Source organism: Anser brachyrhynchus (genome assembly GCF_964034855.1).
Source record: "Anser brachyrhynchus genome assembly, chromosome: 1".
In the NCBI taxonomy this organism is placed as follows: domain Eukaryota; kingdom Metazoa; phylum Chordata; class Aves; order Anseriformes; family Anatidae; genus Anser; species Anser brachyrhynchus.
In genome coordinates this window covers 97583064-97606436 of record NC_137694.1, presented here as the reverse complement: position 1 = coordinate 97606436, position 23373 = coordinate 97583064, and the positions used below count along the sequence as shown (strand labels likewise).

Sequence of the window (23373 nt, the reverse complement as noted above, 5' to 3'; positions counted from 1 at the left end):
ACAGTCATCCCTCTCGGGAGTCACGAAATGCCAGTGGGCACGCTATAACCAGGACTTTGGAGCTCAGCAAGTGCTAATGAGAGTGTTTTGCCTGCTCCTGGTCAGATAAATAAAGAGGTTTGGAGGATGGAGCTTTCCTGAACCCTTACTTCACTCTCACAGTGCTTCAGAGAGCGCTAGTGTTCGGCTCCCTGTACGAAAAGAGCTTTGTGCTGCTACTTTGGAGACCGAAATCTAATTAGGGTGGATAGCAGCCCTGATTTCTGACTGTTTTTAACCATATGATTATCCGACCTAATCTTTGTTTTTAAGCTTTGTCTTTTATTGTTGACGTGGAGAACCTATTTAGGTCCTGTGACTTTCTAAGCATCGCTAAAAATTTTCTGAGCAGTAATTTTTTCCAAAAAACAGAGCTTTGCAATGGCCTGCTGTCCTGATTGTTGGTGATACACAGACATCTGACTGACTAGGGATGTTTCATAATTCTCAGATTTGCTATATTTTGAAACTGGAACAAATGCTTTAATAAAGTAAATGAACAATAACCTCTGAACCCTTGAAGTGAATGCAGATTTTGCCTGGGGCAAATAATGTCTGGAGATTCACAGACACCCTTGCTTTCTACAGAAACAGAATAGTTTGCAGTTATTTCTTGAGAATAGGGTTTTGCATGCGGGGATGACAGGATACCTAGAACCAGACAGCGGATTGCTGCATGGTAGCGTAGCCTCTCTGGATTGTACCTCAGTATTCAGGATGAGAGGTGAATATCAGCCACAGTAGGGCTTTCTGTATGGTGTTTGGCTACAAGCGTATGCTGTTGTCACTCTTTCCATTTACAGAGACTCTGCAGTGGACCGATCTAAGGGTTGGATGCCAGATTATCAAAAGCACGTATGTGTTTAACAATGTCACTGATTGGCTGAAGGTGTTTTCAAAAGCACCTTAGCAGACTAGGGTATGTTCCATTGACACTGGATGTTGTTTCAAATCCTGATAGCTGCCTGCTGTTGGGTTTGATTATAGCAATTCATCTAAGGATCTTTGCTGCCACCTCCAAGACTTGCCAGCTTGCCCACCAGAGCAGTTTGGAGTACCCTCTGGGCTTCTCCTGTAGGAAGCATGTCAGGGGCTGATATGGCCCTAGTCTACTGCTCTGAAACCAAAGAGGCCTTTCAGCAGCTACAGTCTGAGCTGGAGGGACCATTACACTCCAATAGGGCAGATTGCTTTCTCAGGAACGTACTAGAGGAGCCTGGCACGTTGAGGAGCTGACACTAGAAACTAGCCAGGAGGAAGGCAGAAGACATGTATTGAGGAGAAGAGGGCATAAACAAGAGGGAACTAGAAAAATAGGAAATTTCAACTGACTTTGTAAAGGATAGAGAAATCTTATACAATGAGTGTTGTATTGTAAGTCACAACAGCACAAATACTGTCATTATGCTGTTTGCTGAGCAGGGAAGAGATAAACCTGAAGGATAGCAGGCTTGGCGGGCATCTTGTTCACACTGAAATACTGAACAGACAAATCAGCTGCAATGGGAACTTCAGCCATTCAGCAGGACGCATAGCTTGGCTTGATAAACAGCCTCTCAGCAGAAGATACCTACATCACCAGTCCGGGCATAGAGAAAAGCTAGTGACTGCAGCTCTTCTTTATGTTATGTTTTGGCTATTATGTGCTTCCAAATGGTACATTTAGTGACACTGAGAGAGAAAAGATGGCTCTAAGAATCAAGCAAGAAGGAAATGATAAAATATCAAGCTGGCGAAACAGCATATCAACTAGCCAAAAAGAATATTTGGCCACATATTTAGGTGTTGTAAAACCAGAATGATTATTTAGCTCTTAGTTGAAACATACTAAATTGCATTTGCAAAATACACAGCCCTTGGTTTGAGACAATTCGTTTAGTAAGATCTTTATTCCCATGTAGGTTAAATGTTTCTATAGGGATGTTCATTTTCTAAAATTTCAAACATAGATTTTTAAACTGAATTAAAAATAAATGTCACTCTTATTTGCAGGTGTCAGTCTTCAGTGTTTTTGAATCATGAAACAGATAAAGAAAAGAAAAACCTGGGACAAATCTGAATCTATAAATTACAAAACCTCAGATATCTTTACTCCAACAAATCAAGCATAAACTACAGAGATTTTCTAGCAAAGCTGTGCCAAATAGCAATAGAACTGCTTGTAGTTATGAGGAGGAATTCAACACACTTGACATTTCATAAGAATTTAGGAATTTTTATAACTTGGAAGTGTTTTGGAAGTGCTTTAGATAGTATGCTATAAGAAGTAGATAAAAATTGAAATAACAAATATATCATGATTTAATAAGTATCTTGTTATTTAATGATATTTTCCAGAAGGTACAGATAAAAACCGATTGGACTTGACAGAGAAATTCCCACTGAGTTCAGAGTGCCTTGAGTCAGATTATTGGCAATTCAGTACCCCTAAAAATAGCAAAAAAAAAAAAAATTTTAAACCTTTGAATTGGGAAAGTGTGATCTCACAATACAAGCATTAAATCATTGTTCTTCCTAGAATTAGTTTGACAGTTAGTCGAGTTCTCTTGCAACTCCCTATAAAAGTTATTCAGAAAGAGATGAGGGTGGTGTTTAATACCAAGCGTATGATGAAATTAATTATACAAGGAGAAATTTGTAGGATTTTAGCTAGTAAAACACCTGCAGAAGGCAGCTTAGATGTAGGATTTGAGGGGGACCTTGAGTGAACTAAAGCTTTACTGGGTTAATGTTTAAATAACTGTGGCACTGTTTGCAATTGCAACGCTAATTAAAGTGATTGTGGTTTATTGTGTTACTTGCTTCCTTTCCTTTTGTGCAATATAGTAAGTTCAGAATGGATATAAAGAAATGATGATTCACTGTCCTTAATAGCATCTTTGTTGTTAAAACTGAGATGGTTAAGGATCCCACTATTGTGATCTTCCCATCTTTCCCTCATTCAAACCTCCACTTGACTTCACGGGCTGGAAAGCCCAAATATCAACTGTGAAACTGAGTTCTGATTTCCTTTCACGTAATATTTCACAAGTTAAACAACTTGTTATAGTTTGCCACAATTGGAAATTTGGTTGATTTTGATAGTTTATTTTGGTGTAGAAGTTTATAAAATCCAATTGAGGAAGAAATAACTTTCTATCAGTTGCTAAATCCTCCTCAAGTGGCCTTAGCGCATGGACATCTACATTTCAGTTGATGTATAGCATTCCACAGCTGAACCAAAAAGGCCCTGCTGAAGTATGGGTGTGGTGGGGTTTCAAGGCAAAACCAATGGTCATTTTGAAACTTTTCTTTTAACTTTATGCCTATGTATCTTGAACTAAATTTTTGTGAGATTAGTTTTCTCTCAAGGTTTCTGCATTATATTTTATTTTTCAAGAAGGATAGCTGGAGAAAAAATTTAGTGGTATCTAGATGACACGGAAGAACATGTACCTCCTGGTTATGTACAGGGGAAATTTCAATCCAATTTAAAATAATTCTACCCTTTTGTAAAGGATTTTTGAGACTGCATGTGCATGCATATAAACAGGGACTTGTGACTATGCTGTAGATGATAAAGGTGTTTGAAAGCAGTGCCTGTCTTAGTCTAGTAGGAATGGCTGGGCAGTCTTCATCATCCAGAAACCTGTCTGAGCAAAAGCATAACCTCTAAAAACTGTGTTCTTTTATACCTAAGCCAAGTAATTATAACTTCCCTATCTTTTCTGTTTGCCGTGTTATCAAACGTACATTTTGTTGGCTATACAGTTCTAGAGCACAAAGACATGATGTGTACAGATAATAATACTGCAGATATGTAAATATATCCCAAGGTGGCTACAATAGGAGTTATAGGGCTGCCATACAAAGAGTTGCCACTGGAAATACAGTATCTTTGTGTTTCAATGTGCAGATTGGTGCTGTTTGAGCATGGAAGGTTTTGGAAGAGAAAGAAAGTAGGATCTTATCATGATTTCAGTTAGAGATTACCAGTGCAAGTAATTGTAGTAATATGTAAGCTTTGATGCATCATTATTGCTTGCAGGCATTGGATGCAACTGCTGTTAATAAAGGAGAGATTTTCTTCACTTTTAAATATAGCTATACCGCCTTTGGATCTTGAGGTCCTTCACTGAATCTTCTGCGGAGATGAATTCTTCAGAAGACATGATAATCCTTCATTTGACATTTACTCACTTGATTACCTTCCTGCATTTTGTGCAGGCCACATCAGACTTTCCAAATTGTATTTCTTCTTGCCAGACCACATTTATTCATTAGCTGTATTTATTGTAGTTATGGTTGAGACAGCACTTTTATTGTAAGCCCCCTATCTTTGGTGGTTTATAACTTTGTGAAACAATTACCTTTTTGGCTGAAATTTCTCAAGCTTGTTCTAAGCTCAGAGGTGAATAATGTTTCAGTAAGTTTGAAAAAAATCCATTAAGCCATTTATGAGGACTAGACGTTCCAATAAACGTAGACGCATTTATTTTTTGATGACCTACTTATTCCAATAAAGTACATTATTATTCTGTTTTCTCCTGTTTTAAATTATGTTGTCTTTTAAAAGAGAATGAGGACATTTTATACTGGATTTTCAGACAGGCTTCAACGGAGGTTTGTTGACATGCAGTTTTGTGCAGAGAAGCACGCTTGTTGGCTGCACTTAGCTCAGAAGCAGGACTGTTTATGGGTGCAAAGCTTTTGGGTGTTCAGTATCCTGTTCTTTGCAGGAAAACAGCTCAGTCCTTTGTGGTTGCAATGGATAGTCGAACGAGTGCATATGCAAGTCTGACTGTGCAGTGCGAGGCTAGATAGACAAAATGTGGCCATCTTTGGAACGTGCATCCTTAGTTGTGCAATGATGTTAATTCAGTGTGAAGATTCAGATATTACTTGTGCAAAAGTACAATCAATATACTTCCGCTGTCTTGCAGGCACTGGATACAATTTTTCATGACGCTGTCCTGGACAATGTGAAATAATTTGACAAATGATAAAGTCTCATGCAATTGAAAAGGCAGTGCTTTTTTTTTTTTCACTGAACTTCTGCACAGACTGTAATTAAATTCCACTGTGCTTTGTCTCATGTCTACAATGTTCTTTTTAATACACATATAGTGTTTTGTATTATATGGCTTGTGTATTGCATATATTGTGAGGAAGTTCGAGTGTTTATACACGCCAATGTGGAATCGACTTCTGCCTTCCTTATGCTAGCATGATTCTAATATAATTCTACTTAATAAAATAAAGATGCTCTAAGTTTATGCCAATGTAACTGATAACAGAATTTGGCCCAATATGTTTAATCGTACTGATGAACTTTGATGCTAAATACCATGACCTTTGCACAATTAAAATCTCAACTTTAACATTGCATTAACCTGGCTTTTCATTTAATTATATGTATTTGGTTGAAAGCTTCAAAAATGTTAATATTTTAAGTCTCTTCTCCTGTTTATAATTGAACTTTTTTGTGTGATTGTTTTCTGCAGTAATCAAGAGGACATTAACATGGACAGGAAATGAATCTGGAACTCTAGAGATTAATATTAATCTGCTAATGTCCTGTCCTGATGTTCTCAGGAATCCTTTCTTCTCTAGCACATTATGGTACTTTAGTAATCAGCAATTAGGGTAAGGTTTTCTCATGCCTGAACTACGTCCTCGTATGTCTTTCATTTTCTGATTGCTATGGGAATGATGGTTCTTCCCCCCCACCGGAGTCAGCGCAAAATGCAATGCTTCATCTTCAACAGCCATACTACTTAGACAAATGCAGGGTCTGAGGCACAGCATATCATCAGCAAGGGTGAACATTCTGGAATTTAACCTCAGGTTTTATATTTTTGTATGGTATTTGCCGTTCCTCCACGTTTTGAAATACTGATCTTGATCCTCGTGCCAACTCTTCATAAAAATAGGCATGGGCTTCGCAGTAGTGCTGTAGAAACACAGAGCCATCAGGCCCTGATCCACAGAAGCACTTAGGAGCCTGACTGTGCTGAAATGCATGTCAGGAGGGACATTCTCATCCTTCCGTTACGTAGCCTGGGCAAGGCTTTTTTGCAGATCCAGTCTTGTGGTGTCAGGCAAAAAGTCAGAGGGACTATGTAACCTTGATGTATCCAGCAGCTTCAGTAATTCCCTTAATATTCATTACTTCTCAGCCCATTTGTTCCCTTCTGCAAGGGACCTTGTTGTCCCAGCCCACAGACTGATTGATGCCACTGCAGAAATTATGTGTAGCCTTAGGACTACAGTGGACTCCACTGATATTGCTTCTGTCAGGAGATCCTATATAGAAGACAGCTCACTAAGCCATACTCCTTCTTCCCTGTCATTTCCTCTTCTTACCAGGCCCCAGATGGTCCTGAAACAGCATACCTCCGCAGCATTTAGGAAACACAGACCTATCTCCATGTATACCGCTCTCATTTACGTAGCAAAGCTGAAGGGATTTTTCTTTTAGTGTGTATGCAGAACTAAGAATTGGTTTTCAAGTTTTCAGAGTGTTGTAGGATTCTGTGGGTTTTTGTTTGTTTGTTTTTCATTTTCTGGCATAAGTGCCCATGATTTTACTCCAAAAAAATTAATTGATAGTTCATTAAAAGCTCACTGCATTTGCTCTGACTTCTCCTTTTATTTTTGTTTTCTATCATGCAATTCCATCTGAATAATAAAAAACCCTCTAAAAGGTGCAATATTGAGATGCAATATTAACTTGATTGTAGAAGATCATTCCATTTCTTCTTTAAAAAAAAAAAAGTAATTGAAACTGTATTTTCAATGTTTCACTTTTGATAAATCAGCATCTTCCGATGGCCATATGTTCTATTGGAAAATTCTCAAGTAGTCCTTGTTGTATGCACCCAGCTGATACTCAGTTTCATGATATGTTCCATCGTATGGTATTTAGTACAAAAAGAAGAAAACAAGAAAGTGATAGTGTAAATGACACTGAGGCCTCTGCTTGCACTTAAGCATAACCAGTTTTGAGTCCAAGCATCACTTACAGCTTTCATTTCAGCAATTTTTATTTTAGCTTAGGATACAGAATAACTTTCATTTATCTCAGATTGGCGTGTGTCCTTTATAGCCTGTCTGTTCCCATTAAAGCTTCCTACATTATCTGAACCTTTGACTGGCCAAATTCTTACCAGTATTTTTGCATGATATTCTGGTAATTGAGCTTCCCGTGTTCGTAGCAGATGAAGTTGATGATAAAGCTGGTTTGAGCAGAACAGGTTGACACAGTTTAACAAAGCAGAAGATCTAGGGGGAAAAGGGTGAACAGGCAGTGCAAGCAGAACATTTCTAGGACATCTGTATGAAATGGCACGGTCCCTTTCCACTCTTGCAGCCTACAAGTATGGTCCGAGGTCTTAAGCTGGGAGTTGAGTTCAATTAGCTTTTGTATCACTTTCCTCCTGCTTGATTGATTGTCAGCAGGAGTAAGGGCTCCATTTCAGCGCCTAACTCCCCTTTTGGTGCTGAATATCCATAGTAATTACTAGGAAATAGGAATCAAAATACCATATTTGTCCTCAGCCTTAGTTTTTCTGTGCCACTATTTCCCACCTGTATGTACATCCCTCTGATTTATTATGGGTACTTAAAAGATAGTTGTGGCAAGAATGGAGAAGTGTGGAAAATATTTTTCAAGTATTTGTACTAAATACTTGAAAAGATAAAGAAAATGAACCCAGAATCTATTGAGGGAGTTGGGGGAAGCCCAGGTTCCTCTGAGTGTATGATTTCTGCTACAGCACTGAAGCTTAATGGTGAGAGGTTCACTTCAGACAAGCAGAAAACCCAAGAGTTTTGACTCATGAGTGGGGAGAGCTTGCAGTGGTCTGGTAAATGAAGTTATTTCCCCAAACTCAGTGCTCTGTCCCAACTCTGCAAATATCTGAGCTTGTTCTAAAGCATCCCCTAAACCATCACAGTTTATTACCGAAAATTTTGAAGAAAACCATCACAACTTCTAACTTCCTTTATAGTCTTGAATTGTGAGCAATAGCATTCCAAAATCTGCTTCCTGAGCATTTCAGGCATCATTGTAGCAGTGGTGGATAGGGAGCTGTGGGTGGCACCAACAATAGACATCCCAATGCCCAGGACTGATTCTAAGTTGTACCAATTCCTTGTGCTCTAGCTTTGAGGTCAGGTTGCTTCTCCATCTGTGCTCCATCTGCTCAGCAGGAATGCTGATCTGATGTTCTGTACCTAATGCAATGTATCTACCTTACTATTAGATTTGAAAAAGACAAAATGCTCTGAGGAGATCCACAATGTATATGTATTTTTGAAGGCTTGGCTGGAAACATTTAAACTTCATGCTTCAATGGTCAACAGGGGAGTTGCAACATGCGAGATTTCTCTAAACTCCCCTCAGAGCCCTTCTTTTCTGTATTGATCCAGTTTTGCTTTTCCAAAGGATTTCTGCTTCTCAGAAATATAAGCAGAAGATGTAAGAAAGCTCACTACAGGCACAGGCTTTATGCTAAGGCGCTCAGTATCTTGCTGAGCTATCGACTGTCTTAAGGCTAGTGGAATTTCAGTTTCTTTCCTTCTTTGAACTGTTGTAGGGATCCAGAACTTTTCCTTTTGATGATGATGTATCTTCATTTAAAAACAACAGTTCATTTTACAGCTGAAGTTGTTCCCTGGTGGCAAGGGGAAACTGAGGCAGGAAATGACTAGATCATACAAGGCAGTGAGTGTCAAAGCAGAGAATGAAATCCCACATTTAATGAAGCCTTCTTCAAATCAAAGGCAAAGCTGATTTTGAGGGGCCAGACTTACTGCAGATAATGCCGGGCTCCTCATCTGTTTTCTGTCCATTCAACTCTCCTCTGAGTACTAGTAGCTAAAGGACTAGAAAGATCGGTTTGGCTAAGTATCCAGAATGGTAGGAACTGCATTGAATGTTTTTATTTGCAAAACTGGACTAGAAGTTTTTTAAGAGCTGTGTTGTACAGAGTGTTTTTTTTTGACTCAGTGTCATAGGCCTAGCAAATTGCATTGTATTTCTAAACAATGTTTTTTTTTCTTCCAAAAGTTCATTGTATGTATTTAATAACAAAGGGCTGACTAATTCCACCAATATTTTTAAAATTTGAAAAAGATTCAAGGTCCAAATATACAACAATTCTCAGAACAAAATGCCTGGTGCCTTTGTTGTTCATTCCCAAACTGGAACAGCTAAAGGATTAGTTACTCAGCAGCGTTCCGGGTAAAAGATCAGACTGGTTTGCATTTTTTTTTTTCTAATGCCGTTCACCCTTCCCTGTGGCAGAAAAGGACAGTTGTATTTATACTGACAAGAACTGTAAATCAGACTTGGAATATACATTGGCACTGGCTCTTAATTATTTCTGGGAGCTGGGATCAGGTATGCCTTACATTTATGTCCCAGCTCTAAAAGGCCGCAGAGTACTTTCCAAAAACTAAACAATGCACACGTCCATTTTTTTGTGGGTTTCAGCTATAGTACGTTGCAGCCCACTGCTCAAACATCTGTTAAAGGAATGGGCCAATTAAAAGAACACAGTGTTGCTGTAGTGTGGTGATGCATTTTAATAGTCTCCTACCGTATTTTTTCATGCTTTTTAAACTCTGTGGAAAACCAAGTTCTCCTTCAGCCGACTTTAGGAGCATTTGGATGAACTTATTTGTCCTGGGGTTCACTGTGGGTTCCCATGGAAAAATGGGGTTACAGCTTGGGTTTTCTTGTTTCTTAGCATTGTGTTCTAAACTAGTCTTGCAAAACCTCAGTTTTCTGTAGGGTGCAAGGATGTGGGGGGTTTGGTGGGTTGTTGATGGCATGCTTAAAAGATCTTCTGTTTCCACTGTTGCTCATCAGTGAACTATCAGATTGTTAGTGCCAGATAGCCATGGCAGGAAAACTGCTCTTAGGTAGTTATTTGCCTTGGGGCTGGTAGAATTTCATGGTAATTTTGTGAAGCCTCACTAGCCCCTAGACCATGCTTCCTTCTCTACTTCCACTTAAAGAGGTGGCTGTAACTAAAGCGCTTGCACGTTTTATTGCAAACCATCATGTTTTCTCAAGCATTTACAGGTTTGAGCCACAGCTTTCCCATTTCTGGCAGCAAATACTGATTTGAGAATGGAAGAGAGATTGCTCCCTTGATCAAATTAAATTTTTTTCTTTGTACGGTGCTCCAGCTGGAAATTACTCCTTTTTCCCAGAACAACCATGCTCTTCTACCCAGAGAGATACTTCCATGCATGCATAAAAGGTGAACTGAAGCTAGGGGAGCTGTACTGTTGGTTTATTATTATTATTATTTTATTAAGCAAAAGTGTGGATTTCGTTCAGTTTTTTACTGGTGAGGATGATTTCTGAAGTTTAAAATCTAGAAGCTCAAAATACAGGTGACTCCACAAGATAAGGTGCGGAGCACCCACAGCTTTACTGAGAACTCTAGGACCTTCTAAGATCTGTCATCTAAGACCGTTATCTAAGACCTTTTGAACCAAAATCTGACTTCAGCTGCACAACATACAAGATTTATACAGTTGTAAATGTAAATGAAGGCACATTTTAGCCTCTTGTCTTGCTTATATTCTTATAGTTAGGTGTATACTGCAGGTTAATTTACCATGGCATGTGTTTCCTGCTGTTGATAGTCACTGAGAAGGGGTTAATTTTGCATGGGCATTTTGTTTCATCACTGCTTTCCCTAGGCATTCTCAAAGCATTTTAAAAATTTGGCCAGGACCAGAGGCTGGACTCAGACACGCATGCTGTTGCTTTGTAGGCCTGGTGCAACTCCTCACTTTGGGGGTGATGGTGATGGTGATGTATCGCTTGGTAACTCCTAGATTAAAGCTATGGGGATAAAGTGATAGTTAAGCTCAGATCAGACCTTGCTCAGCCTGAATCAAAGGCTACTTAAAACTGGGGCCTTTCACCAAACTGAATCCAAGCTTTGCTTTTGGGAAAATGAAGTTAAAAGCATCAAGACCACTGCATGCGGCTGGCAGCACAAGGCAGTGACTCAGTGCCATTGTGGGGGATGGCTCCTTGGGACCTGAAGCTTCAGATCCTCAAAGTCAGGAACCTTAATGTAAACAAGGAGTATAAAGAATAGCACTGCGTGTGCCTGTATAAATAGTCTACAAATCCGGTTATAATGAGACATTCCTGAAGTGATTTTTAAACTCTCTCATCCCAGACAGGCAAATTCCCTGTAGGTTATTCCCCTGGAGGTGGTGGGTAGAGCAGGAATCATCGACGGTGTGATTCGTAGGCCTCGTCATTGTAGAAGAGTGACTGGAAGAAACATCTGCAGATGTCTAGGTTGTGCAGGAGTAACAGAGGGAATAGCTGAGGCCACTGAACATGGATAGTTTATTGTGGCCCTATTGTAACTTTTCTTATATCATGAGGGATTTTATATCTTCTGCTGACTGCATAGTCCTGGGACCTGCCTTCTGGCTGTGATTTATTTTTCTAGTTAAGTCATTGTTCATCATTATGAACCGAGATTATTTTTCTGCGTAAATTTGACAGAAAAGTATTCTTGAACTTACACACATTTTTAATTTTCAAAAAGCAACAGAACCCCCTTTGCCCTCCTATAATTACGATACTAAGTAATTATAACTCTTTACCCTTTGGTCTTCATGGCATTCTTGTCAGATTAGTACAGAGATAGGCTTGAATCAGAGCACTGCCTCTGAGCAACCCAACCAGCTATGTGCTCTGAAGGGCTGTTTAAATCTGGATCCAGACACGATCTTGTCTGAACACCAGGAAGTTAACGCGGAAACATGCCAGGGAAGCAAGACCATACAGTCACCAGATGCAGAAGTAGTTTTGTTGTTCCTGCTAAGGCTTAAATCCTAAAGGAACAAAGCTTGGTTGGGGAACCTGTTAAAAGGGAAAGAAAGAGGCCTGTTAGTTGACCTGGACAGATGTCAGGTGAAGGAACGCAAATGACTCGTAAGAAGACTTGGAAGATCATTCGGGTGACCTGAGCAGGCCTTCCTGGCCACCCAAAATTTGGCATGAAGAGAAGAACAGGTGCACCTGAGCACATCAGAGGATGTTGCATTTTGCCTGTGGTAGTAGAACTATCACTGCATGGGCTTGCAACATCTGGATGCTTTTCAGAAGGGAAGAAGACACACAGTGCCTGAGAAGGACCTGGGAATCCTTGCCGGGACAGCAAAGGTTTGGCAGGCTGAGAACTCCCTTTCCGAGTGGCTTTTCAGTTGCAGCAAAGCTGTTTCAGTCATCATTTCTCTTACGCTTGAAATTTTCTTTATACTTAAAGTATAATGATAGCCTCTCAGCTAACGCAAAACCTAATATTTATTAGGTGGAAAGGAACAACCCAAAGCTGGGTACATGTAAGAGCATTCAATTGTCTTTCAAAAATTTTCCCCTCATGGTACTTAACAACATTTTGCTCACCACTCAATGCATCTCTTTGTCCTAGTTTGCAGTGTATATTTTTCTACCAACCCCCAAAATCTCCCTAACCTTTTTTGCCTCTTGTTTGAGAGTCTTTGTGGATATATTTGTATCTCTCTTCTCACTCACCCCCTCTTTTCCTTTCCCTTTGCTATCCACATGTAAGTTTGTCATTTTTTCTATGGGTAAGGAAACCCAGTTGTGTTTGTCTCAGATTTTGAGGTCTACTGAAAGGGGGTGAGGGTAAAAACTAAATTAGAGTGAGTCATCTTTCTTGGCTTCTTGAAAGTTGGAATCATCTTCAAGGGGAGTCTTAATTTGGGGGCAGTTGCACAGATGAATCCCAAACCTTTGTGAGTCCTTCCCTTTCCTCCTCCTCTCTTCTCATGTAGTCCTAACAGATTTGGCAATTTCAGTTAAGCACGTCTGTGCAGTTTTTTTAAATCCATTACATAAGTTTGTTAGTTTAAGACTCTCTTTTTCAACATATGAGCCTAAAAAGGCTTTGATTTAAAAATGGAACTTGGCAGGGAATTTGTTCATATGGTAAGATATTTTTTTTTTAGTTTAGTTTCGTTTATAATATGTTTTAATCATTTTTGGTGTTTTCAAAACAAATGGTGAAATATGTTTTTTTCCTTCTATTTTTGGCTACCCTCCTCAGAAAGGCCTTACTTCTCTCTTGTGTGTTTAATTTGGTGTTTTAAGAAGCCTTTTTAGATAGAGGGGCCTTATGCTGCAAAATTTAGACTTAAACATCCCTATGAAGTGGGAAAATTCAGAGACAGATTCTGCTGTCCAGGTCTTTGCATCTCAGGGCTTTTCTCTGATAACAAGCAGAAGGGTCACTAATTGGGCTCAGAGTATGTGCAAATATAGAAAGTCAATGGAATACAAGGAGAAAGGGGGGAAGGAAGGGGAGACAACACTGTTTCTATTTTCACAATCAGTGCATCCCAGTTATCTGAGCAATTATTATTTTAAGGACATTTGTTCACACTCTGAGATGCAGCTAAGCAGATTGCCACCAAACAAAACTATTTCTTCTACTCCCTAAGCAGAGGGACTCTGCATTCCCTGATTGACCCTAATTCCCCTGGATTTTCTTACAAAGGTTTTCCTCCACGTTCTTTTTAGCACATGGAATAACTCTTAGAAGAGATTGTTGCCCTTTAGCAGGTGGTTCAAACCATGCTTGTTTAACACCTGTTAAAATCTGTGCAGTGGAATTGGGTCCTAATTTCTCAAGGGTTCTCTTCGAATACCCAGGTCCCAACTTTGTGGGAAGTGGGCAAGCAGAATATGAGTTGAAACCTCCATGCCTGAGGCAGCTGTCTTCTGGCTGGAACCTCAGCCTAAATGCTTTTAAAAGAAATGCAAGGCTGATCACTTGGCCTGCCAGTTGCACCCAGCTGTGCAGGAGACCCCAGCATGCATTTATACCCAGCCTAGCTGAAACAAAATGCATTTCATTTCCATAAAGGACAGCAGAAGCAGTGAACATTGTGAACCTGAAGAGCAGCTCCTTTTTGAAAAGGGGCAAGCCCTGAGGAAAAAAAAAATCTCCTCTAGTTGTCTGTTCTGGGAAGCTCAATTGCCATGACTGACTTAATTCGGGGTGAGAAAGAGGTACAATCTGGTGAGAAAGAGGTACAATCTGCATGACTAAAGCAAAGGAAGAGATGATCCACCAGAAGAAGGCATGGTAGAGGGGAAAAAAGTTGAAATAGCACTTCAACCCTGACATATGAGGTAGAGGGAAAAATCTTTTAGGCTCCGAGATGGGCTTTAGAAGATTAGCCAGAAACAAACACACACACAAATAAGAAAGCAGAAGGCGTGGGTGGTTATGGGGATTAGTACTGACATATGGAGCCTATCAGCTTGAAGTTACACGTTTATATCTGACCTAGGTCACTCATGCCCCAAAGTCATTACTGTCAAACAGCTGTTGGGTGGCCTCTGTGAAATGACTTAGGGGTCTGAGCCTAGTTTCTGGTGGCAGGTGTCCACATTACGCAAAATCCATCTGTATTAATTGGCCCCCTATATCTGGGGATCTCGGCAGAAAGACCAAGTACTAACTGTTCACCACACAGACTGAGCTATAATATTTTATCTTGAATGGCTCTTCAAGGAAGGGGTTGAAGAACTTTGGCAGAAGTACCATAGGAGAACACAGCACAGTTCCTTGCCTGCCTGTTCCATGGGTAAACTCAGGCCATCAGTTTTCAGATCTCGTGGACCAGCAGATTTCACTAGTACTGCATTCACTCTTGAAGTATGCAGAAAGAAAGTATTTCATTACTGACAGCTCGTGCGATGTTGAATATACATCCATTTGGTTTCTACTTTCGGATCATAATAATATAAACAGGAAAACTACATTTTGAATTCATTAAGTTCTTCCTCCGCTGTTTATAAAAGATAAAAACTTCTCTCTCTTTTTTTTTTTTTAAGGATTGATTGGTGTCATGTACGTATTCGTTCACTTCTGTTTATGCAAGATAATAAGAGTATTAACATGGAGGTGGAATAATGGTGTTTATAATTCCATCACCACTGTTTATATAAGATAAAAACAGTGTGTGTTTTTTTTTAAAAAAAAAAGGAAAATAGTGAGAGAACATTTGCTGTTATGTACATATATTTTTTTTCTACTTCTGTTTGTAAAGAATGTGAAAGGAAAAAAAAAGTGTAACAAGTTGAAGAGGAGTTGGTTTTGTTCATAATATTTCTGGGATGTTTACCTAAGATAAATTAATTTAGAATTGATGTAATGAGTAGCTGGGCAGAAGAGAATTGGGGTGAAAGAGGGACTAGTGGGGTTGTGCCGGATACTTTTAGTACCTTGTAATCCTTTGCTTTATTAAGAAACATGAAATAGGTGTACTGAACCTTTCTAGTGGGAATACGATGCCACCTGCGAGGCAGGGGACACATGGCAATGTCATGCCAGTTAATACAGTGGGCGCTGCAAGAGGGGTTGGAGGCGCTCTCAGGGAAGAGGATTCTGAGAACAGAGAGGATGCTACAATAGTCTGAAAAGATCTCATGAACGTTAAACCCCTTGGTATCATCATCCATGGACTTAGCCTAATAATTTTGTGCCTGTATGACTCTGTTTTGTTCTGCAGCTTTGAAGTCTAATCCTAATTCCTTAAGGAGAAAGGCTTGTAAAATGCCTGCATTTCACAGAGGCAGAGAATGCTACCTTTGATGCAAGGTTTTGTTGTCAGCCCTGCATCATCTTTAGGAGTCACCCCTGCTCATAGCCTCGACATGGCTGTATTGACAGAGGAGGGAGGCTGGCAGATGTGAATATTTCCTTGAGATGAACACGGATGTACAGTTTCTCAGTGTCAAGCAGAAAGGCCATTTATACCTAATAAAAGAACAAGTGTGTGGACATTAACGCATACACACACCAAAAGTCCATGAGTATTCGCTTACTTTTACAAATGAGTTTGCTCCAGCTGCAGTCACACCCTTCATGTGTTTGCTTTGTGCAAACATTTGAGCAGGCAGGCTTTACTCTAGCAAAGGCAAAAGGCCCACTTTAAAATCACATGCTCGTATTCTCTTAGATAGTGAACTATCAGCTCGTGGATGTATTTACCCTCTAAGTGATGAGCGCTGTGAGATGTGGCTTTGCACACGTTTGTCACCTCCGTTGTGCAGTCAAAGGAAGCAGCCCAGAAGCTGCCCTGACCTTCTGCAAATGGCAATGGACATACATATGCGACTAGCTTGAATAGAAAATGTGAGAGAAAGTTGAACTGCGTCCCTAACCAGGAAGCTACAGAATGTCAGTAAATCTAGGAGTATCGCATCAAAAATGCTTTCTCTCTTCCAAAAGAAGTCACTCACTTTTATAATTCCATAGAGACATTTCTTTCCCCTCTCATCTTGAATGAATCCAAATCCCAATGATGTCTTCATCTCTTCTTCCCAATTCTTATTTCAGCTCAATAAATTGTCTCTACAAAGCAAGTCATTTAAGCACATGCATAAGTCCATTTCTACTAACTAAAACCTGAAATAAAGGTTAAATTTTAATTACATGCTTGAGTCCCATTGCATTCACACGTTTGAAGTTAAGCACAGGCTTGAGTACATGGTTTCAGGGCTCAAGGGTTTAACATTAATCCAGTCAGGAAGCAAAAACAATGCTGTTCACCTATTGTGTGACGTGGTTGATTGCATTGCTTGATCCCACCTCTGCACCCCTGTTCCAAATGTCAAGTACTTGAAGCAGGCTGCAGGCGCTTCGTGAACAGTATTGCCCAAGTTAGATGAAAAAAATAGGCTGCGTTGAAAAAAAAATATGTATGCAGTCTGCTGGTGGACATTCCAAAAGCAAAGAAGGACATGAATAAGCCAAGTAAATGATTCCCTGAAAATGTTTCTGTACTTATTACCAACCTCTACTTCCTTGAGTGCTGATGTGGAGATGGAGGCAAGGAACAGGGATAGATGGATCAGCTAGCTATGGAGGAAGCTTAAAGGAGCTGCAATCAGAAACTTTTGTTTTTTTGATGAATATAAATTGTCACGGGTACAAAATGTCATTTCCTGAAGTGAAGGCCACTGCATTGCTATCTCCGAGCATTCCAACGTACGATAATATGCATCTTAATTATGGCATTTCAGCACAAAAGCCACAGAAATTTTACTTTTCAGAGTTGTATAATCAAGTTGCTCCACCTTGCTATTAGGCATGAATGGCAGTCAGTGCTCCAGGGAAGTCTGAAATTGAAAGAACAGCAGGTGGGGAGCAGTGGGTCAGGATGGGTATGCATTTAGGAGAGCTGTGTGGGGAGTCCAGAACTAGAATAGCGGGAAGTGCTGTAAATTGGATTGAACACATCGCTAGTGGACAGGGTGAAAGATTATACAGCATTTGTCTGTGTGACCGTAATGAGCTTCTTTCCCATAAAAGATTTGGGGAGAAAGTACTCTGTATGAATAGGGTCCCTTTAAGGAGCACTTTTAAAAGAGCTCATTTTCGATTCCAATCATGTATATGCCTCAGCAAGACTGTAGCCAGATGCTTGTAGATCTGAAGAAAACAGCCCAACCCTTTTCTTATCATCTACCGGAGATGACAGACTTTAAAAACTCAATGGCACTTTCGATGACTTCTAACAAGAACTGGGACTTGCCTGGCTCCATTTGTCTGGTCAAGGCTGTATTCCTGTGATTTATCCCATGGAGGTTTTCAGCAGAACCTTACACTTAGTGTCTAAATTAATGATATTCCTTCCTTTTTGCCATGACAAAAACCACTCTGCACTATATACGTTATGCTAAAGTTTTTTGTCATGGACATATTCTGTAAAAGCTTTTTCAGCTTCATCATTTTGACAAGCTGATTCCATTAAATCCTTCACAGTGATCGCTTTCGTACGGTGCGGGTGGAAGTGGTTGTTTGCTTGCATGAGTTTCCCTTCTTTGAGGCTAGAAAACGGTGATCATCTGCAAGGTTACATGGTATGTCTTATCTGTGTCCGTTCCCCAGGAAAACATATTTTGAGGAAGCACAAGCATTTTCTATATAGCTATTGTAGCAAATAGCATCTGTTTATTAGACTAGTACATAACTTTTCCTGGAGGGTCTTTCAGGATATTGACACGAGCTTAGCTCATAGAGCACTCAGGTTGGTTTGTTAATATCTGTGTGTATTAAAAAGTTCTGGCTAGAGAAGACATTTCTCTCCACAGCATTTTTCACTGTTTCACCTGCACTGACAAGGAAACTGTTGAGTGTTTTGACAAAGGAAAACTCCTAGTTGTTCTCAAATACGTGGTTAACTCAAAATCCTCCAGTGAAATTTCACCAGGGTATAACGATACCTTTGTCAGGTACCTTGTTCTATCTCTGAGGTACCAAATGAGTCTGGGCAAACACTGTTGACCCTGCCCCTGCCGTGCTGGTAAGTGCTAGATGCTGGTGGAAAAAGCTACAACTGGTAAACAATAGAGTTGATAAGAAAAGAAAAGGATTCTTAATTTTCAAATGCATCCCCTCACAATATACCATCTGAGGAACTGAGTTATTATAATCTCAGTTTTGCGGCATGAGAATACTAAGGTTTTATGACTAAGTTGACCAAGGAGTCTGAGGGGAACCAGATCCCACAAAACCTGCCCTCATCTTCAAGCCGTGTTTTTTATCTGCCATTGCTACAAACTAGCACACGGTAGTGTAGAACTACCTCTGCTTCGTTCTTCATGAAGCCGGTAGGAGTTTTCATGCTGACCTCAGTGATGGGCATGACCACTGATCTTTTTGGGATAACTGTCAGAGCAGAATAGCATTGCATACACCCTGCTTTTGCATGAAAAGAAATCTCAGTATGCTACCAAGGGTACAGAAGCATCTCAGATTCCTTAATGTATTTATCTTTGTCACAAACCAAAAGCAAATTTTAAAGCTTTTTTTTTTTTTCTCCCACCTGCTAATAACTTCACCATCCTTCCTTTTCCAGAGTGTTTCCACAGATACTCATATTTCTCAGGCTGACAGCTTTCTGATCCCCAAGACTGAATAGCTGGTTATCTCGGCTTCCCATCTTATGTAGAGTTTATCTCCCTCATTTAAAATAGCAAAAGCACAGTCTGCATGCACAGACCATTATTCTGGTTGGGTTGTTAAAGTTACTGCAATGCTGACTTTATTTTCTGTAACAGTTCTGAACAAAATGTTTCCTTTGAAAGGTCTCAGACCTCTATCCTCCCAACTCCTAATCAGAGTAATAACCAACCTCAAGGAGTCATTAGTGAAGACTCAAACAATATCCTGTAACAAGTCAGCTATGAAGAAATTGGCATAGTTTATCTCTTTGATTCATGTTCTTATGAAAATAATGGGTTGCAAAATAAAGCTGGCATTGCTCTTGTGCTATACAGTATCCCTTGGATCTGATTCTTTCCTCCCCCACCCACTTGTCTCCCAAACTAACACTGAATATAACTTTGCACTTGCTTTACAAGATAGAGTCCATCTATAGAAGTGACATGTTCTTATACTATAATGTCAGTTTATTGTGCTGGTTCTTAAACTGACTCACCTGTGAACTTCCTTTTGATTGCTGTAACTTGTTGCATTTTCAGATGATCTGGGAAAATGGTATAATGATTATATTCAAACCCAACCCATAAAGAAAGGTTTACTTTTCTGAAGCAAATGGATGCAACGAACTATGTAAACTGGGTTTGGATGAGTTCTTGGAATCGTTTGCTTTTGGTTTTGTCTTTGTGAAATGGACACTTACGCTTTGTAGGAAAGCTGATAAATAATGTAAACTATGGCTCGCCACTAAGAGACTTTGTGAAATCTCTGTCTGCTGTTCGGCTTGGCTTCAGCAATCAAAGGGATCAGCTTTTCTTCATTGAAAGCAGTATGCAGATGGCTTTTCAGGTTTCCTAAAGGATTTTTGTTCTCACTTCATGTCGCTAAAGCTCTAAACTGGGCATCAAAAGATGTGAGATCATTTCTCAGTTTTGCTTTACAGAATAGAAAAGAGTAGTTCAGTTGGAAGGGACCTAGCAGGATCACCTAGTCCAACTGCCTGATCACTTCAGGACTAACCAACAGTTAAAGCATGTTATTGAGGGCATCATCCAAATGTCTCTTGAACTCTAAAAGGCATGGGGCATCAACCACCTCACTAGGAAGCCTGTTCCAGTGTTTGACCACCCTTACAGTAAATAAATTTTTCCTAATGTCTAGTCTGAACATCCCCTGGTGCAGCTTTGTGCTGTTCCTATGCTTCTTATCATTTAGCATTGATCGACTTCAAGATCAGTTTAGCTTTCTATCCTTTCATTTGTTCATTCCATAAAATGGGAATAAGGATGACTTTTTCTGTAAAGCAAAAGGTAACATTCAGCTCATTGGCAGATTTTTTTATAAATACAACTCTGGTGACTATGCATATTGAAATCCAGAGCTCCAAGGCACGTTAGTTCCCCTCTGAATGAATTTTATGACTTGGATTATCAATATTGATTTGGAGAAACCTGGAAAATTTGGAAAACCCCCGAAGTAATTCAAATATTCTTGAAGCCCTTCCCACCGTTCATTTATAAATATTATTTCCACTTGTTGACTGAATGAAATTGCCGGGCTGAGATACCTCAAAATGTTTTGGTGTTTCAAGAAAGGAAGTTCAGGACTGGAATGGTGTCGCTTCAGACAATGAGACCTATTAGAAAAGCTGCTAAGGACTTACAGTGTGGTTACTTTTATATTATGTCTGACTGGGACATATACCTTTTCATTTCAATTACATTATGCAATAAATTTATTCAGCCAAATATCTGGTGTTGTCCTCTATCCTCTATCTGTCTGTCCTCTAAATTATCAAATGATCACTCTGGTTAAGACTGAAGATGTGGTGTGAAATGACTATCTAAGCTACCTGGCTGTTGCACCACTTTAAGCCCTCCTTCTGCAAGGAATGATGATGATGATGATGATGTTGATGATGATAATAATAATAATAATAATGTATAATAATTATTATAAGGAATGAAAGAGAGAGGTGGTTTAGATAAATTTGCAGTAACGCTTAAATTTAGGGACAGGATCCTATAAAAAGGCATCAGCTTCAATGTTAAGAGGGATCAGATTCAGTGATAAGAGACTGCATTCTTGCCTCTTCAGGCACCCATCCCCATCTAAAAAAGCAATGAAAAATCTAGTTCCCCTGAAACTGAATTTTCAGGCCACGTGTCACAAAACTAACTGCATGCTATAGAGTACACTGTTCTCATGCCGAATATAAAATGAAGAGTATTGTTCCCAGAAGCTGTTTTAGTGGATCTTTATACAGTAGTTTTGATTTACTTTAATAGGCATAGAGTGAAAAGAAGCAGGTGAAAAATAAATTCCAAAGTATTGATTATGGCCTTTTAGGAAAAAAACAAAAAAAACTTGGTCCTCCTTCTGGAAAACTCAGAAAGGGCACGTATTTAACCTGTTTTTATAGATGCCGAGGGCTTACTACTGCACACACCGGTGCAGCTGCATAACCCTGGTGACTTCAGTGGGCCTGTAGGGCTTTAAAGGAAAATGAAATACCTTCTGTAATACTTTTTGTCTAGTTCCAAGCACTGCATCCTGTCACAAGAACATGGTGTATGTTTGAGGTTGTACAAATTGTAAAGAAGAGAGCACAAACCATTTGATACCTTTCAAGGCTTTGCTCCTCCTGGTATCTGTCAGGTTAGCATTTTCCTATAGGTCTTCATATATTCACGTCATGATTTCTCTTCTGGGTAGGCCGTTAGGAAAACATCCTGACATTTTCTTTAAATGGTTGTGATTATGGATTTGACGTTGTTACACTTTTCCATAATGATCTTGCTGCCACTTGGTTCCTGATGTAACAGACACCCTCATATTCAAGTCCTAAAACACTATACAGAGCACACAGCTCTCTCCGAAGAGAGCAAGATGGATTTTTCAAGTCCAGCGTAACCCCAGCCTGGGGCTTCTGAGAGCTCTGCACTGCCCTCCAGTCCCCTTGCAGCTTCCCTCAGCCGGGCTTCGCAGTGCCCACCCTGTTATCTGAGCCTCGTGGTGCTCGCAAACTCAGTGCCCTTTAGTTCTGATCTGCAGTGCCTTCAGGGAAAAATGATATATCGGAGTACTTATGTCCCAAATTGAATGTTAGTCAGTTGTTAAAATGAAAGAAATATTATGGAGAGTCAGCATGTCTCACTTTGGAAATAAATTACGTAAAGTACACTGGAGTGTCATGGCTCTTGGGACCACGCATGATCCAAAGATACCATTTAGAGGAGTGATCACAACATTGCTAGATTTATCAGATCATCCTAGAGGAACATCAATACCCAGAAAGAAAATAATAATTAGCAACAGAAAGCTCCCAACCAATAACTTAAACTCATTTTCCAGGGTCACTTCCTCATATCAGTAACCTATTTATATGTATCACTAGAGTTTAGAGCAATTATCTCATTATTAATAGGAGACAACAAGCCAAACTTCACTAATTGCTTTTATTAATACAGATGCATTTGGTTCCTAGTACCATACTTTTTCAGCTTAACATTTCAGTCACTCAAGTGTAGTCTGCTTAAGTAGTTTGGTGTTATTTGACTGTACTTTCTTATACCGTGTAGTCCAACTTTTTGGGCACTGCTGAATTCAGGACAGGTACTTAAGAAAGGGTGAAGGGAATGTGGACTGTGCATTGGAGCTGCAAACCTCCAAGCAGGGAAGCAGAAGATATGCTACAGCACGGCACCCCTGGGCACTCAGAAATAGGCAGTGTGGGTTATTCTGGTGGTGGCCACTCATTCCCAGGTAATCTGTTTCCATTCCCGGGTATTGTTTCCCAGATTTAGTCCCCAGGCACGTGAGAAGCACGGCACCTGCTTGCCTGTGCCCGTCTCTGGGGCAGTGGTGCACAGCAGTGTCCTGGCACAAGACGGGTGGTGGTGGGCAGCTTCCTTCTCCTGGTGGGCTGTGCTGTGAGGTACCTGCCAACCCAACATCCTGGTTTCCCTTATTTTTACAAATTCCTCAAAGATACAGTCAGTAGTCAGAGTTACTGAAAATTAATCATGATAACGTTTCATACCATCTTTAGGTCAGGATGCATGCTCAAAATGCTACATTTAAATTTTAAAACAAGTATATATTTAACTCTTTTTTGGGGGGAAAGTGGGTTTTTGCTCGTTTTGCTCTCACCCTGAACCTCTTACAGCAGCTGCTGTTGAAGCTGTAACGTGATGTTGCTTCCGAGAGTTCTCCTGCTCTTCTTTGAAAGATGTTTTCCTCAGAGGTGCTTTATATAGAGACCTTTCTTGACTGAAGTTCTTCTTGGGGAGCTGGAGACCTCTGATGGATGTTAATTAGAGTT

General features: G+C 39.9%; 1 protein-coding gene across 8 annotated transcripts in view; it reads left to right on the top strand.

The window, feature by feature from the left end:
- The window catches only part of LOC308188313 (uncharacterized protein), a 421245-nt gene that overhangs the window by 309976 nt on the left and 87896 nt on the right, over nt 1-23373 (top strand). For 7 of the 8 annotated variants that reach the window (XR_013945384.1, XR_013945385.1, XR_013945386.1 and 4 more), the window contains one exon: nt 1-23373. This exon is cut by the window's left edge and continues 13416 nt beyond it. The exons of the other annotated variant lie outside the window; for it this stretch is intronic. The gene's annotated coding sequence lies outside the window, so the exon portion shown is untranslated. 8 annotated transcript variants of the gene reach the window in all.